Source organism: Melanostigma gelatinosum (assembly GCF_949748355.1).
Source record: "Melanostigma gelatinosum genome assembly, chromosome: 20".
Lineage (NCBI taxonomy): Eukaryota > Metazoa > Chordata > Actinopteri > Perciformes > Zoarcidae > Melanostigma > Melanostigma gelatinosum.
Genome location: NC_136653.1, coordinates 21,637,356 through 21,655,542, shown reverse-complemented (window position 1 = coordinate 21,655,542; position 18,187 = coordinate 21,637,356). Strand labels below are relative to the sequence as shown.

Below are 18,187 nucleotides of genomic sequence, written 5' to 3'. Positions count from 1 at the left end.
TTATCCTCTCTATGGACACCTCTAGATCGTTATCCTCTCTATGGACACCTCTAGATCTTTATCCTCTCTATGGACACCTCTAGATCTTTATCCTCTCTATGGACACCTCTAGATCTTTATCCTCTCTATGGGCACCTCTAGATCTTTATCCTCTCTATGGACACCTCTAGATCTTTATCCTCCATGGACACCTCTAGATCTTTGTCCTCTCTATGGACACCTCTAGATCTTTATCCTCTCCATGGACACCTCTAGATCATTATCCTCTCCATGGACACCTCTAGATCTTTGTCCTCTCCATGGACACCTCTAGATCTTTATCCTCTCCATGGATACCTCTAGATCTTTGTCCTCTCTATGGACACCTCTAGATCTTTAGCCTCTATATGGACACCTCTAGATCTTTATCCTCCATGGACACCTCTAGATCTTTATCCTCTCTATGGACACCTCTAGATCTTTATCCTCCATGGACACCTCTAGATCTTTATCCTCCATGGACACCTCTAGATCTTTGTCCTCTCTATGGACACCTCTAGATCTTTATCCTCTCCATGGACACCTCTAGATCAGGGATTCCCAAAGTGGGGTGCGCGCACCCCTGGGGGTGCGCGAGCTGCCTCTAGGGGGTGCGCGAGAGGAAAAGTGTAATGGCGGTGCAGTCCTGTCTCCTAAAAATTACGTTCCCCCAAAACTAAAATGCATTCTCAATTACGTTTTACCATGAACGTATTTTCTCCCTGATTACGTTTGTGTTTGACGTACAAATACGTTTCTCATCAACATATCTTTGCCATACTCTAGTCTTTATTATTTTTCTGTGATCTGCCTCGCCTCTGCCCCGCCACCCACAAGTTATTGACCCGCGGCCTGTTCCGAGGGCTGACAGACCTGACGATCGGGTGCCTCACGGCGGGGGCGGCTGGAGACCTCGCGTCCCAGCGCCAACGAGTGAGCGCCCGCTACTCGGAACCATAAAACCAAGTCCCGGATTTCACCCGGGGGACATTCTGGAGGTATTGTGACCGGGTGATGTGCCTCGTTGCTGGGGAGGTATGAGCCGAGAGTGGCGGGGTGTTATGGAGGTATATATTATAACTCGGTGTTGTTCCCGTGCGTGGATGAGCGCATTTCTGCCGGAGACAGGCGGCGTGTTGTGGTGGTATTCTGACCGCGTAATAGGGAGAAGGAGAGGCGGTGGTGGAGAGGGAAAAATGTTAAAGAGATGGTGGAATGTATGATTGGAGAGAGAGAAGCGAAAAAGTTGGACGTGATCCCGGTGTTCAACAACACTGTGTCTCGCGCATCGATGCTTTGTCCGAAGACATCCTGGCTACATTAGTCGGTCGCGTGAAGAAGAGTGAGTTTTACTCTCTGCAAGTAGACAAGCCTACAGATGTGGCCAATCTGGCCAATCGTCCGTTACCTTCGTAACGTTACGTCCGTTACCTTTCAGAAGGCACGGTGCAGGAAGAGTTTTTGTGTTTTTATCTTGTAAACAAACGCCACGCGCGAGCAAACTGTTCTCTCATTCGTCCGATTTTTATGCGGCTCTGTTGCTTTTTTTTTTTTAAGGTGTGTGTGTGTGTGGGGGGGTTGGGGGTGCGTGAACCCGGTCGGGATGTAGAAGGGGGTGCGTGGCCTAAAAAGTTTGGGAACCGCTGCTCTAGATCATTATCCTCTCCATGGACACCTCTAGATCTTTGTCCTCTCCATGGACACCTCTCGATCTTTGTCCTCTCTATGGACACCTCTAGATCTTTATCCTCTCTATGGACACCTCTAGATCTTTGTCCTCTATATGGACACCTCTAGATCTTTGTCCTCTCTATGGACACCTCTCGATCTTTGTCCTCTCTATGGACACCTCTAGATCTTTATCCTCTCTATGGACACCTCTAGATCTTTGTCCTCTATATGGACACCTCTAGATCTTTGTCCTCTCTATGGACATCTCTAGATCTTTGTCCTCTATATGGACACCTCTAGATCTTTGTCCTCTCTATGGACACCTCTAGATCATTATCCTCTATATGGACACCTCTAGATCTTTGTCCTCTCCATGGAGACCTCTAGATCTTTATCCTCTCTATGGACACCTCTAGGTCTTTGTCCTCTCCATGGACACCTCTAGATCTGTATCCTCTATATGGACACCTCTAGATCTTTGTCCTCTCCATGGATACCTCTAGATCTTTGTCCTCTCTATGGACAGCTCTCGATCTTTGTCCTCTCTATGGACACCTCTAGATCTTTATCCTCTCTATGGACACCTCTAGATCTTTGTCCTCTCTATGGACACCTCTAGATCTTTATCCTCTCCATGGACACCTCTAGATCATTATCCTCTCTATGGACAGCTCTCGATCTTTGTCCTCTCTATGGACACCTCTAGATCTTTATCCTCTCTATGGACACCTCTAGATCTTTGTCCTCTCTATGGACACCTCTAGATCTTTATCCTCTCTATGGACACCTCTAGATCTTTATCCTCTCTATGGACACCTCTAGATCTTTATCCTCTCTATGGACACCTTCTCCTCTAATCTGATGTCATCTTAGCTCACGCTGACATGTGATGAACCAGGTTTGAGGTAGTGTGGATCCAGGTCCAGCTTAGTCCCAAAGTCAATAAACCTGACATCTAAGGTTCCGGGTCTTCGTGCACACAAATTTTAGATGAATTTTTTTACAATATTTGGGGAAAGATATCAAGTATTTTCAAGTCAAAAGGTTCAAATCCAAGTGAAGTCACGAGTCATTGGTGTTGAAGTCCAAGTCGAGTTGCAAGTTGTTTTATTTGTCGAGTCTTAAGTCTTAAGAATAAAGACACTCTGACTTCGGTTTCACTGTGACTTGAGAGCTCTTAAAGTCCTTCAAATGAAATGATTTGAGCAGGAAAGATGAATCTACATTCCAGGAAGGCCTTGACCTGAGAAACAACTCCGTGCTTCTGTTTCATCAGAGTCACAAGCAGCTGATGTGTGTTGGACCTTTTCTCTTTTGCTCAGTGACCTTTGAGCAGCATTGGATTTTGAGCCTCACTTCACGGGGAATCTGTTGCATCGTACGTGTGAAAGAGTCTCTGGCCTTTTGTGTTTTAATCTCTTCAGCATGTTGGCGTGTCAGCTGCTCGTGAATCTTCCAGGTCCTTGTCGTGTAACCGGAGTACAGTGTGTGGAAGGTTTTCAGATTAAACGTGTTGTGTCACCGGGCTTTTAAACCTTCTTATTGTTAGTCTCTTGTGTTCAGACGTTAACCAGACGCTGCTGTAAAAAGCGGATTGTTTAACCTCTGGCTGCAGCGCTCCAGTGTTTTATTAGACCTCATATACAGCAGAAGAGCTTACCAACATGGAAACATTTAATTAAAAACCCTCAACCCCGAAAAAAGCAGCAGTGGTTCCAGCGTTCCAGTTAAAAGCGCTCATGTGTGGCTCTCTAACCTGTGACGTCACCAAGACACAGAAACATTGAGCTCCTCCACAGAGCGTGAAATGGAGACCGACTCTGTGGACTCGTAAAATGTTTGAGGTTTTAAAATCCAATTCTGCCGCTTCCGCCGTGGCAGCGCTCGCACTTATGAAGCGGAACGTTTGCGCACATCCCTGGAAATCTCCTCTAACCTTCATTCAGCCGACACAGCAGCCGGCTGCTCGCTGCGACGCGTTCACGCTGAGAGCAGAGCAGCTCAACCTCTACTGGACTTCAGCTGGAAGAAGCTCAAAGGCTCCTCTAGAGGCAGAGTCACCAGCGATGTGGTTCTCTAATGTCGTCCACCAATTTAGAAAGAAGCATCTTCTGTTGCCGGGCAGATGTACAGCGCATGTCTATTGACTGTTAGCAACATGGTGGCTAATGCTAGCTGGCAAGTTGTGTTGCTTGTTTAGTTTTTTTTTGACTGAAGAAAATATGTGTTTCTCTCTATAAGTGCAGCCAATCACAGCGTAGGATTGCTCGGATCACTTCCTGTAACCAGTGGAGCATGGAAAAAGAGCAGAATTAGCAAGCAAGCTAAGTAGCTAGCCGTCTGCAAGTTAGCATGCTCATTGTGCCGTGCTTTAATGCTACACTGGTTGCAGAAAATTAGCCCAGTTTAGTTTGTTAGCAACATTTTCTCTGAGGTTTCTCTGACGACTCTGAGGTGATGGGCGTTAGCCTCCAGCTAACGCTGCAAATAAGCCCGACGCCGGCTGTAAAGGGTCTATAGACAAGACATCTCTTTAAGCTCGTCACGTTATTCATAATCAGCACGGCCGTAGAATCCAACTCCCTCCTCAGTTGATAGTCATCTGGATGTCTAGAGATCTCTGTCTCCACATTTAAGGGTTTGAGCCCACAGAAGTGCAGTTTACGTTCTATAGATGACGGTTTTTAAAGACCTTGGAGGGTCTATTAGCCACGCTAGCAGCAGTAATAACGTCCAATCATATTCATCCAGGTGTGTAACGCGGCCTTTATAATCTGACAGTGTGTATATCTCAGACGTGAATGGTCAGTTCTGTCAGCAGCAGCTCTCTCTGAATCACATTTAAAACGTTGCATGCTGTGGTGCATTGTGGGAGAACCGGAGGAAACCTGGAAACTGAGGCTGTGAATTAATTTTTTTGTGATGGCGAACATGTTTCCGTAACCTTCAGTGAGTTCCCACGAGGTACGAGTGAATACACAGCGCTTAAACTCTCCCTGATGTTCCTGCGTCCCTCCCTTGTGTGTGTGCGTGTGTGTGTGTGTGTGTGTGTGTGTGTGTGTGGTTTTGGAAACATGTCCTGATTGTGTGGGTTCTGGTTTTGGATTTTTGATGAGCTTCATTAGTTTCCTGCTCACGCTCTCAATCTGTGTGTTGTGGTTTTGGTCTGGCGGCCTCTCTCTGCAGGATTAGGGTCTCAGCTGAGCTCCCATCAAACCCAGAAACATTCCTCCGTCGTCGACTGGAAGCTGGTCGATGGTTCTCAGGAATATTGTCTGAGTTACACGTACAGCTGTGGAGCTTTATCTGCTACTTCATCTGTTAAAGAGCAGAAAACACCATCAGTGCAGCAGCAGGTATTTTCAAATCGGTCATTGAGGAGGTTCTCCCTATTTTTTAGCTCGTTGAATTGGTCATTGAGGAGTTCTAGAAGTCCTTTAGGTGGTTCTAATGGTCTTTTAGGTGGTTCTAGAAGTCTTTTAGAAGGTTCTAGTTTTCATTGAGGAGGTTCTACTTGTTTTTTAAATGGTTGTATTGGTTATCAAGAACTCTAGAAGTCCTTTCGTGGTTCTAGTGGTCCTTGAGGTTCTAGTGGTCTTTTAGGTGGTTCTACTTGTTTTTTAAATGGTTGTATTGGTCATTAAGGAGTTCTAGAAGTACTTTAGATGGTTCTAATGGTCATTAAGGAGGTTATAGTGGTCTTTTAGGTGGTTCTACTTATTAAGTGGTTGCATTGGTCATAAAGGAGATTCAGGAAGTCCTTTAGGTGGTTCTAGTGGTAATCGAGGAGGTTCAAGCGGTCTTATTGGGGGTTCTATTTGTATTTCGGTGGATGTGCTGGTCAATACGGAGATTTTAAAGTCCTTTAGGAGGTTTTAATGGTCATTGAGGAGGTTCTAGTGGTCCTTTAGGTGGTTTTAATGGTCATTGAGGAGGTTCTAGTGGTTCTTTAGGTGGTTTTAATGGTCATTGAGGAGGTTCTAGTGGTACTTTAGGTGGTTTTAATGGTCATTGAGGAGGCTCTAGTGGTCCTTTAGGTGGTTTTAATGGTCATTGAGGAGGTTCTAGTGGTCAATTAGGTGATGTTAATGGTCATTGAGGAGGTTCTAGTGGTCAATTAGGTGGTGTTAATGGTCATTGAGGAGGTTCTAGTGGTCCTTTAGGTGGTTTTAATGGTCATTGAGGAGGTTCTAGTGGTCAATTAGGTGGTTTTAATGGTCATTGAGGAGGTTCTAGTGGTCCTTTAGGTGGTTTTAATGGTCATTGAGGAGGTTCTAGTGGTCCTTTAGGTGGTGTTAATGGTCATTGAGGAGGTTCTAGTGGTCCATTAGGTGGTTTTAATGGTCATTGAGGAGGTTCTAGTGGTCCATTAGGTGGTATTAATGGTCATTGAGGAGGTTCTAGTGGTCCTTTAGGTGGTTTTAATGGTCATTGAGGAGGTTCTAGTGGTCCATTAGGTGGTGTTAATGGTCATTGAGGAGGTTCTAGTGGTCCTTTAGGTGGTTTTAATGGTCATTGAGGAGGTTCTAGTGGTCCATTAGGTGGTGTTAATGGTCATTGAGGAGGTTCTAGTGGTCCTTTAGGTGGTTTTAATGGTCATTGAGGAGGTTCTAGTGGTCCATTAGGTGGTGTTAATGGTCATTGAGGAGGTTCTAGTGGTCCTTTAGGTGGTTTTAATGGTCATTGAGGAGGTTCTAGTGGTCCATTAGGTGGTGTTAATGGTCATTGAGGAGGTTCTAGTGGTCCATTAGGTGGTTTTAATGGTCATTGAGGAGGTTCTAGTGGTCCATTAGGTGGTGTTAATGGTCATTGAGGAGGTTCTAGTGGTCCTTTAGGTGGTCCTTTAGGTGGTTAAGTGGAGCTAACATTAGCAGAGTACGTCAGCTCAGCATTAACTAGCGTTAGCACGTCTATGCTACGCCAGCTACTGAAGTTAATACTAGAGTTAGTTAATAGTTTAAATGGCTCTCTCAAATCACTTCTTAATTTTTACACAATTTACATATTTCTTCAGAGACGTCAGCTTGTGACGGTGTGGTGTCCATGGAAACGTAGCTCTGACAGCTTTGCCGGAGTGGAAGCGGGAGGCGGGGCTTAGTTAGGTATCAAGGGATGACATTGGTTGAGCTGACAGCGAATTGTCAACAAGGAACATATTAAAGATTTAAAGAGACAGCAGTCACACACCAGCAGTCAGAGGGTTTCAAACCGGCAACCCGCTGCTCTGAGGGCTGCTGCCAGCGGTGGGGGTGCGTGCGTGCGAGATGTTTATTTGACGATGTTCCTCCATTAGTAATCATTGTGTGTTCATGTGTTCATTGGTGTGTTGTGGTGAAGCAGCCCACCTCAAACAGGAATATCTGCTGAGTCATCTCCTGTAGGTCTGCCACTGTGTGTGTGTTTACTGTGGCAACCACTACACACACACACACACACACACACACACACACACACACACACACACACACACACACACACACACACACACACACACACACACACACACACACACACACACACACACACACACACACACACACACACACTGAGCCAGCTCTCTGGGCGTTCAGTGCTGACTAATCACTGCTGGAGGATTTTACAGGTGTTGGAAATACACACACACACACTCTCCTTTCATGGTCATCATTAACATGGAAAAGTCCCTCTGAATGATGACGTCATCCTTTCATCTCCCACAATGCTGTCTGTCAGAATGACTGTTTGTCTGGATCTGTGTGTGTGTGTGTGTGTGCAATGATTCTTTTATATTCACGTTTATTTATTTCAAAGTAAACACACAATATATGGTGTTCTGAACTACAGGGATCTCAGTGAAGAAGTAGTTTGGAGACGTGGTGACGCAGTGTGGCATCATGGGAGTTGTAGTCTTCGTCCTTCAGTCTTCATGGTTCAGGAGGTTTTGGTCACAGAGGTCTCCTCTGATTCAAACACTAAATGTGTGACGCTAACGTTAGCTCAGCTTGTTCCTCTGATGGCTGACTTACAGAAGCTAGTGCAACAGACAGGAAGTGATGTCAGGACTTCTGTGTGTGTCGAGTCATCAAAGCACGGATCAGATGAGTGTGTGATGTTATTTCTGGAAACGTGATCCCTGCTGAGTCATGAAAGAAAGTGTCTGCAGCCGACACCTTGTTGTGGTCCCGGGCTGATGTGAGTCCAGGTGTGTGATCACACGTTGGACGGGTTAACACACATGTTGAGGTCACGAGGTCACACACGGAGCGCTTCAAGGCTGGCAGCGCTCTCGCTGTGGTTATTCATCAAACACACACATCACGAACACACACCGAGAGAAAGTCCAACGATGTGGAGAAAGATGTGGAGAACTTTAAAAGTCAGACGAGATTCAACACGTAAATCTGAGAAGTTTGGACTTGTGAAGAGGTGGATCTTCTCTCACTGGATGGAGCTGGGCCCGCAGCGTTCCCTGCTTCCAGATGGTGGTTCTACCGGTTTCTTAAATGGTTGTACTGGTTATTACGTTGTTCTAGAAGTCCTTTAGGTGGTTCTAGTGGTCTTCATGGTGGTTCTACCGGTTTCTTAAATGGTTGTATTGGTCATTACGTTGTTCTAGAAGTCCTTTAGGTGGTTCTAGTGGTCTTTATGGTGGTTCTACCTGTTTCTTAAACGGTTGTACTGGTCATTACGTTGTTCTAGAAGTCCTTTAGGTGGTTCTAGTGGTCTTTATGGTGGATCTACCTGTTTCTTAAACGATTGTACTGGTTATTACGTTGTTCTAGAAGACCTTTAGGTGGTTCTAGTGGTCTTTATGGTGGTTCTACCTGTTTCTTAAACGGTTGTACTGGTCATTACGTTGTTCTAGAAGTCCTTTAGGTGGTTCTAGTGGTCTTTATGGTGGTTCTACCGGTTTCTTAAACGGTTGTACTGGTCATTAGGTTGTTCTAGAATACCTTTAGATGGTTCTAGTGGTCTTTATGGTGGTTCTACCTGTTTCTTAAACGGTTGTACTGGTCATTACGTTGTTCTAGAAGTCCTTTAGGTGGTTCTAGTGGTCTTTATGGTGGTTCTACCGGTTTCTTAAATGGTTGTACTGGTTATTACGTTGTTCTAGAAGACCTTTAGGTGGTTCTAGTGGTCTTCATGGTGGTTCTACCGGTTTCTTAAATGGTTGTATTGGTCATTACGTTGTTCTAGAAGTCCTTTAGGTGGTTCTAGTGGTCTTTATGGTGGTTCTACCTGTTTCTTAAACGGTTGTATTGGTCATTACGTTGTTCTAGAAGACCTTTAGGTGGTTCTAGTGGTCTTCATGGTGGTTCTACCGGTTTCTTAAATGGTTGTATTGGTCATTACGTTGTTCTAGAAGACCTTTAGGTGGTTCTAGTGGTCTTTATGGTGGTTCTACCTGTTGTATTGGTCTTAAAGAGATTCTAGAAGTCTTAACTCAATCAGCAGATGTTTTTATGAGTAGTTATTCTCAACAGTAGTAAAAGACACGACTATATTACAGTTTGTTTGCATTCAGACCTCAAAGTGAACTGAAGCTCATCGACTTGCAGAGATGTTTTATTCAACTGGACTGTTTCTCTGAATGTGTGATACGGACGACGGGACTGTGTTGTTAAAGTCGGGTATTGATCTCTCTCTGTCCTGATGTGACCCACACACACACACACACACACACACACACACACACACACACACACACACACACACACACAGCAGATGTAGCTCAGGTTGCCGTCCTGAGTAAAAGTTGTTGCATTGATCAGCACAAAAGATCAAGTGTGACCAGCTTCAAAGGTCTATCGAACATCAACATGAAGACATCCAGATCTACCGGTTTCTTAAACGATTGTACTGGTCATTACATTCTTCTAGAAGACCTTTAGACCTTCGTCTTCTCAGTAGTTCAGAGAGAAATGTTTGTCCTGAAGATGATCAGGAGGTCATCAAAGCCTCCCAAAACCAAACTACTTGAGGGAACACCAGAGTACGCTCACGAGAAGATGTGAGGAGACAGACGACACTCTCAGTCATAGAGAAATAGATCGTCATCCTCTGGATGGATACTGATCTCAACCATCTCTGTGGTCTAGATTGTCCCAAAGCGTGTTGAAGGAGGTCACACGTAAGACTACAAGTCCATCATTTAGAGTCACGCTTTCCTCCTGTGTCCAGACATCACTGGTACGAGTCAGGGCCGCTCATGATGGTGCTCGTGAAGCCCCGACTAGAGAACCAGACCCCTTAAAGCTTTACTGATACCAGAGTCCCTCACTGGACAGTGTGTCCCACTGGCGAGCTAGCTGCCGTCCCACTGTACAGTGAAGCGGTTACCGTCCTCCGACCCGCGGTGACGGGACCTCACTGTTAGCTCTGTCGGCACTGTTACCGTCGTTAGCGCTGTTATCACCGTCAGCTGCTAGAAAGCTGACATCTGCAGGCGGGCAACCCCCGGCTGTATGAGTGGAGTCTACTGCTGGTAGGGGTCCAATCACACGTTGCGGTACAGTTGGACTGGAGAAGAGTCGGTACTACTTGGTACTGAGTTACTGGTACCCAACTCAGACCTCCTGAACCACTGCGACTCACCAGAACACCAACAGTCTTTTAAAGACTGGATCACTCTGGAGAACTGATGACCTGCTAGCAAAGGCACCTAGCAGGATTCCCAGAGCCTGAGGCTCACGGTGTCTCTGAGCTTTGAAACTTGGATTTCTGGACTTAAACATCTGTTTCTTTCCCCACCTCCAGTTTTGCAACAACATCTAATCCAAGTCTGTGTGGTGGGACGACAAGGATTACATCGAAATCCACTACAGAGGTGCTGCCATGTTTGCACTGTGTTGATGCAACCTATAAAGGTTTTATAAGTAAGGCATGCATTGGTTGGAAACATGCTCAACCATCTCCCTCCATTCCTGAACGGTTTATTCATAAAACCTTTGGAGGTCGCTTGTCGGGAAAATGTTCAAACAAATGAGCAAAGCTGCTGTTTCAGAGGAGAGGAACGTTCGTAAACCGCTGGACGACAACCTTTCTGATCAAATAGTTTAACAACTCAGCCTTCTCTTCCAAAGCCTCACAGAGGTAGTTTCCTTTTTATCTGCAAGTGAAAGTATTTAAGAAAGTATGTGAGTCCACCCGGAGGGCTGAGCCCGGACGATGGGGAGGATCATTCTCCTTATATGAGAAGCGAGCATCATCATATCTCGCATCATTCTCCTCATGGCTTCCTAACTCGTTTGTCTTTCCCTTCTCCACCCTCTGTGGCTCTCGCCCCTGTTCCCTGTCATGTTTGGACAGATCGCATACGGCGGTTTGGCCTAAATGCACGCTGTGGTCGGGAGGTTTCTCAACACTTCTGCCTCTTCACCAACAAGTGCTATTTCTGAGAACTGCGTCATAACGCTGATAACGATGATTATGAGGATGATGAAGGGCCGTGACAAAGAAGAGAGGCTCCGTACAAACATCAGTCAGTGTGTACAAACCATCCTGCAGAGTCACGCTGGGTGTGGAGTCTCCGGCCGGCCGGCCAAACCACCGAGGTGGGCGTTCAGACTGTGACGGGACCGAGGCTGCACTGGGAAAACCAGGACCTTTGACACATTCACGAGCAGCCGAGAAACAAACCGGTCTCACTGGAATGAGCTGGTAGATGGTGGACATGGTGGGACGAGTTAAAGGTGTTTGGATATGAAGGGTCAGGGAGATCCAGATGAAATGAGGAGAGACCTTCTGAAGGTGGTGTTCAGAAGGTCTGCAGCTCCAGTTCTAGTCTGCAGGTCTTTAAAGCTGCGATGGTCGAGGTGACGTCAGACATCCAGTGAGGTTTGATTTCATTTATAAACCAGGATCAGAACACTGAGACAAACACACTCAAAGACAATCGTAATATTTACACAAGCTATCGTCAAATTACAGCTTGAGTTGAGTCATTTAGAGATGCAAACCCGTCCGTCTCTATGAGCCGACACGCAACCAATCAGAAACCTTATTTCATTTCGTGTTTTGGGTTCCTGATCCTGGAGCATCTGTGATACTGCTGCTGAGTCAGCAGATCTTCACTGCAGAACCTTTTAAAGAAAGAATATAAGTGTGTTGTTCTGCCTCAGTCGTCCAGACGAGCTTTAAGTGTTGAGTTTTAGGGTTGTTTTTGTAGTTTCAGTGTTCTCCACTCTTTGGAATATTAATGAATACATTGACGTTGGTCTTTCAATGGTTTGGATATTATTTGAGAGTCAGCCAACATGAACAGCAGCTCTTCTGCTTTTACGTCACGACAGTTTGGAAACTTCTCAGTAAAAAGCTGAAGCAGCAAAAACCCTTGTTTCCAGAGAAGATGATGTCATCGGCGTAAACGTTCATTCAAACCGACGTGTGTTTACATGGAGATGTTTCTACATTGTTATTAATGTCAGAAGCATTAAAACACAGCAAATAGCTTTGATCCTCAGGCACCACTCTGCCTTCAATAAGTCATATCGGTGTAATGTCATTGTGTGATGTGTGTAGTGACACAACTGACTGTTTAATGTGCAATGTTTTCACTTCCAGCACACAGTACAAGCTCTTTATCTTCATTTATTCATGCCTGCTTCTTACTCTCATTGATATTTGAATGTGATCTGGAGTTTATATTGAGGAGAAGTTTGTAAACTGAGCTGACAGCAGGAGACGAACTGCTGCTGAATCATCTACACGAGCGTCAGCTGGAACAAAGGAACATCAGACGGATTGTGTAAACTCCTCACAAGGTGACTTTTTATGCCCCGAGTCCCTTGAATCTGAACTTTTCTCCAATATTTGACACCCGGTGTTGAAATTAGTTTCGTCCACATGACTCAGTAAATTACAGAAGCTTACTGAGAAGCGGAGGAGATAGCGCTTAGATGAACAATGATACTGCAAAAACCAAGATTAACATCTCTTCTGCATTTCATGCCCTTAAAAAGACTCAAACTGCAGCTCGTACTTCATATACTGGAATTACACCGGATACATTTCTGTGTGTGAAAATACTCCCTTTCATCTGCATTAATCAGAAGCTGGATGTGTGGAGCAGTGTGCTCTCTCTTCTCAACCAGACGGTACATTCTCCTGAACAGCAGTGAGGTTACCTGGATGTAACCCGAGTTCCACGCTCACCTCCGGCTCCGTCTGTCTGTGGCAGCCACGAACAAACCTGGATAGAACATGTCCTAAATTATATTGAGGTGAATCACGCACAGCTGCATTTTGAGATATCACGTTAGATCGGTATGCAAACGACAAAATTCAATAATTGCACATTAATTGCACAAAACAAATTCTAAAAGCTCCGTGGAAAACATTTTTACGCTCTCTTGTGGAAAAAGAGTTGATGTTAAATTATGGAAATTTGCCTTTGCTGAATCAATTCTGACGAATTAAAATAAAGCTGATTCTGAAGAGCACTTGGATAGTTTCAGGAAACGGTCATGGTAGTACATTAGTTACATTACTTATGTTAAGTGAAACAATATGTCATCGTTTACGTCACAAAGGACATGAACGACGGTCTCCTGGGTGAAAGTCTCTTCATACTACGTGTACTCGCCTACGATGGCGTAGACGTGTTTACATTCTCCGACAGACTCCAAAGGGTTTCTGGGTGTTTCGGTTTAAACGCTTATAGGAGTTCTTTTGGTCGGACGGTCGTGATGTTGGTTCTGACAACACGTGGAGTTGGAGTCTGACACAAGGACACTGCCAGGAACCTCTGGGAGAGAGAGAGAGAGAGAGAGAGACAAAGAGAGAGAGAGAGAGAGAGAGAGAGAGAGCATTCACACACACTTGACTCAGTCGATGTTGCAGCAGAGTCGTGTGTGTGTGTGTGTGTGTTGGAAGCTGCCCTGAATCACTTCAGATCCTTTGAGATGTCATCGGTCTGAGTCTGGAAAACGTCCGGATACATTAAAACACACACGAAGCTTTAAGACGAGTGTTTGGGAAATGAAAACTTGAGAGTCCAGGTTCCTGTGTGTGTGTTTGAGCCTTTTTGTGTTTTTAGTTTCCTTCCATTTTCTGCTTTCAAAGTAAAAGCAGATATTCTAGTAACCATAAAAATGCGTTTTCCTACAAAACTCCAGCAACACGTTTCAATTTCGTTTCAAGTTAGGTTTCGACAACTAAACTACTTAGTTAGGTTTAGACGACTAAACTACTTAGTTAGGTTTAGACGACTAAACTACTTAGTTAGGTTTAGACGACTAAACTACTTAGTTAGGGTTAGACGACTAAACTACTTAGTTAGGTTTCGACGACTAAACTACTTAGTTAGGTTTAGACGACTAAACTACTTAGTTAGGTTTAGACGACTAAACTACTTAGTTAGGTTTAGACGACTAAACTACTTCGTTAGGTTTCGACAACTAAACTACTTAGTTAGGTTTAGACGACTAAACTACTTCGTTAGGTTTCGACAACTAAACTACTTAGTTAGGTTTAGACGACTAAACTACTTAGTTAGGTTTAGACGACTAAACTACTTAGTTAGGTTTAGACGACTAAACTACTTCGTTAGGTTTAGACGACTAAACTACTTCGTTAGGTTTAGACGACTAAACTACTTCGTTAGGTTTAGACGACTAAACTACTTAGTTAGGTTTAGACGACTAAACTACTTAGTTAGGTTTAGACGACTAAACTACTTAGTTAGGTTTAGACGACTAAACTACTTCGTTAGGTTTAGACGACTAAACTACTTAGTTAGGTTTAGACGACTAAACTACTTAGTTAGGTTTAGACGACTAAACTACTTCGTTAGGTTTCGACGACTAAACTACTTCGTTAGGTTTAGACGACTAAACTACTTAGTTAGGTTTAGACGACTAAACTACTTAGGTTCAGACGACTAAACTACTTAGTTAGGTTTAGACTGAGTACTGTGAAGGTAAATTATAACGTTATCATGATGTGTTCGTCGTCACAGTTCCTCCTCCTATTCCTCCTCCTCTTCCTCCTCCTCCTCCATCTCTCTTGTTTTACTGTGAGAGGTCAGAGCATCAATAACAGCACAGACAGACGGCTGCAGCAGGAAATTAATCTGAAGCTCAGAGAGTGATGAAGCCGCAGAGACGAGTCTAGAAAGACAGACAGACAGAGAGACAGACGGACAGAGAGAGAGACACTCGGATGGAGAGAGAGACAGAAAGACAGACAGACAGACGGACAGAAGAAGAAGAAATAAGAGGGAACACTAAAGGAAGCTCCTCAGAGGAAGAGGAGTTGAGAGGAGGAAGGACCAGAGGAGGTTCTGTGAGGTCACAGAGGGACGTCACCGCTGACGTCCACTAGATGGAGCAGTTCAGTGTGTTCACCTGTTTACAGCCTCACACCTTTATTAAACACGTGTTTGACTCCTCCCCCTGTTCTCAGGTCAGTGATCACTAAATGCTTGAGAAGCCGTCTTCACACAACTCAACATGAACAATCGTCTCCTAAAGTCATTAATTATGTCTTTTTATATTCAATCACATGTTACTCACAGTGAAATATTCAAACTCAACATGTTTCAGTGTCTGCATTATTCCATCATTTTAGACAAAACTTCTCCCTTGAAACTCTAAATAAAGTTGTGTGGTTTGAACATTTGAACCTTGCTTCTGCTTTTCTTCTTTGTGTTTTTCAGCCCGGAGGTGACTTTAAAATCAAAGATCATCCGTTCTGTCTGCGTGACGACGCGTTCATGACTCACAGGTGGAGTTATTTAAAGAACACAAGTTAATTTCCATAATACACACACACACACACACTGCAGGGATGATGTCATACCAGCAGAGGGAGAATCCCAGACGTCTGATTAAAGCAGGAAGTGTGACGTCTACAGTCAGACGTGACTCCTGGTTAAGTGTGACGTCATGAGACAGGAAGAGAACCTGCAACTACATGTGTAACTGTGAAAAAACCTCCTTAAAACACATCGAATCACTTTTAAAAAAATGTCTGGGCTTTAAAAAGCCCAGAACCCCCTGAAAATATTGGAAACCCTCTTCTGTGTAGAACAGGTTCCTCTGAAACCCCCTAGAACTGCATCCAGACATTTACAATCTTTCTTAGAACCCATTAAATCTAATATAAAACCACTTCTGTTCCCTCAAAACATGAGAAACCCATTCGATTTGCTTGAACGCCTGTGCATGTTCCCCCAAAACATAAAAAACCTGTAGAACCTCTTTAAAACACCCCTTCAGAACCCGTCAAAGTCCTCTGCAAGATCCCCAAAACATCTTAAAAGTCCCCTCTGAACCCTTTCGGCATCTCTTTAGATCTGCCCTTTAGAATCCTATGAGAGCAACCATAAGAACCCAGTTAGAACCTTTTAGATCTTTTAGAAGCCCTGAGAACCTTAAACTACCTTTTTTTCATTTTCAGTACCCATTGAATCCCATTAAAAACCTTGTCCTGTCCATTCAACCTCCTCTAGAACACCTTTAAAACCTTCTTTCTGAATTTATAAAATTCTGGCCTGTAAGAACCCTTCAGATTCCTTTGAGAACTCATTCGAAACTCATAGAGAAACAAACCTAGCTTGTAACTCCACTGAAGCTTTGAATCGTTTAGATTTCAGCTCCTTTACAAATGGTAACTTTACTAGAACCCCCTTAAAGCTTTTATAATCCACAAGATTACCTGAATCCCCTCTTTGTTACTTCTATGGAAACACTGAAGAGTTAAATCAAGTGAAGCAACACAGATGAAGTTCCTGAGAGTCATTTCTCAATGAAACCAACCACGATGACAAACTGGAGGAATGAGTGGGCTGATGGGAAAAGAACTGAGAGGGTCATGCATTTCTGGAGAAGCTTGCAGGAGTGGGGTTTTTTCAGGATGATGACAGGATGACTTGACCATAACAAAGACGACCTCCTGAAACGAGCCTGGGAGGTTTCTATCCAGATGTGTTTAGACAAAACCAGAATGCCGTGTTGAGGCTTATGGGAAATGGTGTTTGTTAAAGGCCACTAAAAAACTGTTTTATCCGTCACCATCTTGGTTTTTGTTCTTCACTAACTTGGTTTTTGTTCGTCGCCATCTTGGTTTTTGTTCTTCACCATCTTGGTTTTTGTTCTTCACCATCTTGGTTTTTGTTCTTCACCATCTTGGTTTTTGTTCTTCACCATCTTGGTTTTTGTTCTTCACCAACTTGGTTTTTATTCTTCACCATCTTGGTTTTTGTTCTTCACCATCTTGGTTTTTGTTCTTCACCAACTTGGTTTTTATTCTTCACCATCTTGTTTTTTGTTCTTCACCAACTTGGTTTTTGTTCTTCACCAACTTGGTTTTTATTCTTCACCATCTTGGTTTTTGTTCTTCACCAACTTGGTTTTTGTTCTTCACCATCTTGGTTTTTATTCTTCACCATCTTGGTTTTTGTTCTTCACCATCTTGGTTTTTGTTCTTCACCAACTTGGTTTTTATTCTTCACCATCTTGGTTTTTGTTCTTCACCAACTTGGTTTTTGTTCTTCACCATCTTGGTTTTTGTTCTTCACCAACTTGGTTTTTGTTCTTCACCATCTTGGTTTTTGTTCTTCACCAACTTGGTTTTTGTGCAACTGAACACTGAATAAAACATTTTTAAGACCAAAATGTTACATTGAACTTCAATGAGGTGAAAACACACTGAAAGGGTTAACGTTGTGAGACGAAACACGGACAACTACCAAAGACCTGTCAATCAGCGTGTAGCCCCGCCCTAAAGCATCCCCTGCTTTATGGTCTGTGTGACTCTAAATGGACCATAATGTACTAAATGAACATCATGCTGTATTGAAGAATACTTGAAACTAGAGATTGAGACATAAACTCATGTTTACAATGTTTACTGAGGTAATAAATCAAGAGAGAAGTAGAGTCATTTTCTATAGACTTCTATACAACCAGAGGAGTCGCCCCCTGGTGGACACTAGAGAGAATGTAGCTTCAGAGGGTGTCTCCCGGTTCAGAGGCTGGATTGTTTTTCGTTTTACTTGCTTCAGATCTCAATGGGATTCTGAACGAGGTCTTCTTACATCCGGATCAGAACCTGGAAGGTTTCCCTCCGGTTCTCTCCTGAGGAAGGTTTGAGGATATGGAACACGTTGGGAAACCTTGAGTGCAGAATATTTTACCACAGAAATAAAAGAGCTGTCATAAAAAAGCAGAAAGAAGAAGAAAAAAACGATTAGGCCGGCGTTTGGCCTCGACGAGACAAGTCATGAACCATGACGTCACGTTGACTCGAGCTCAGCAGACACCAGACTAAACAGATCCAGACCGTCAGACGGACCGACTGATAGACAGGAGAGCTCTCCCCTCAACACGTAACTCATTCACAGCCGACCGTGGGAGGGAGGCAGGGAGGGGTAAAGGAATCCCGGCTCTGCTCCATTAACAGAAAGGAGGGAGGGGAGAAAGAAATAAAGAAAGAGAAGGAGGGAGGGAGAAGGTAGAAGTTGGAAGTGCTATGAGTCACAGAGCAAGATGGGAGGAGACTAGAGTAGAGGAGAGAG

General features: G+C 44.1%; 1 protein-coding gene across 1 annotated transcript in view; it reads left to right on the top strand.

Annotated features, from left to right (window-relative positions):
- Positions 1 to 18,187, top strand: part of eci2 (enoyl-CoA delta isomerase 2) — a 144,734-nt gene that overhangs the window by 12,301 nt on the left and 114,246 nt on the right. The window lies entirely within an intron of this gene.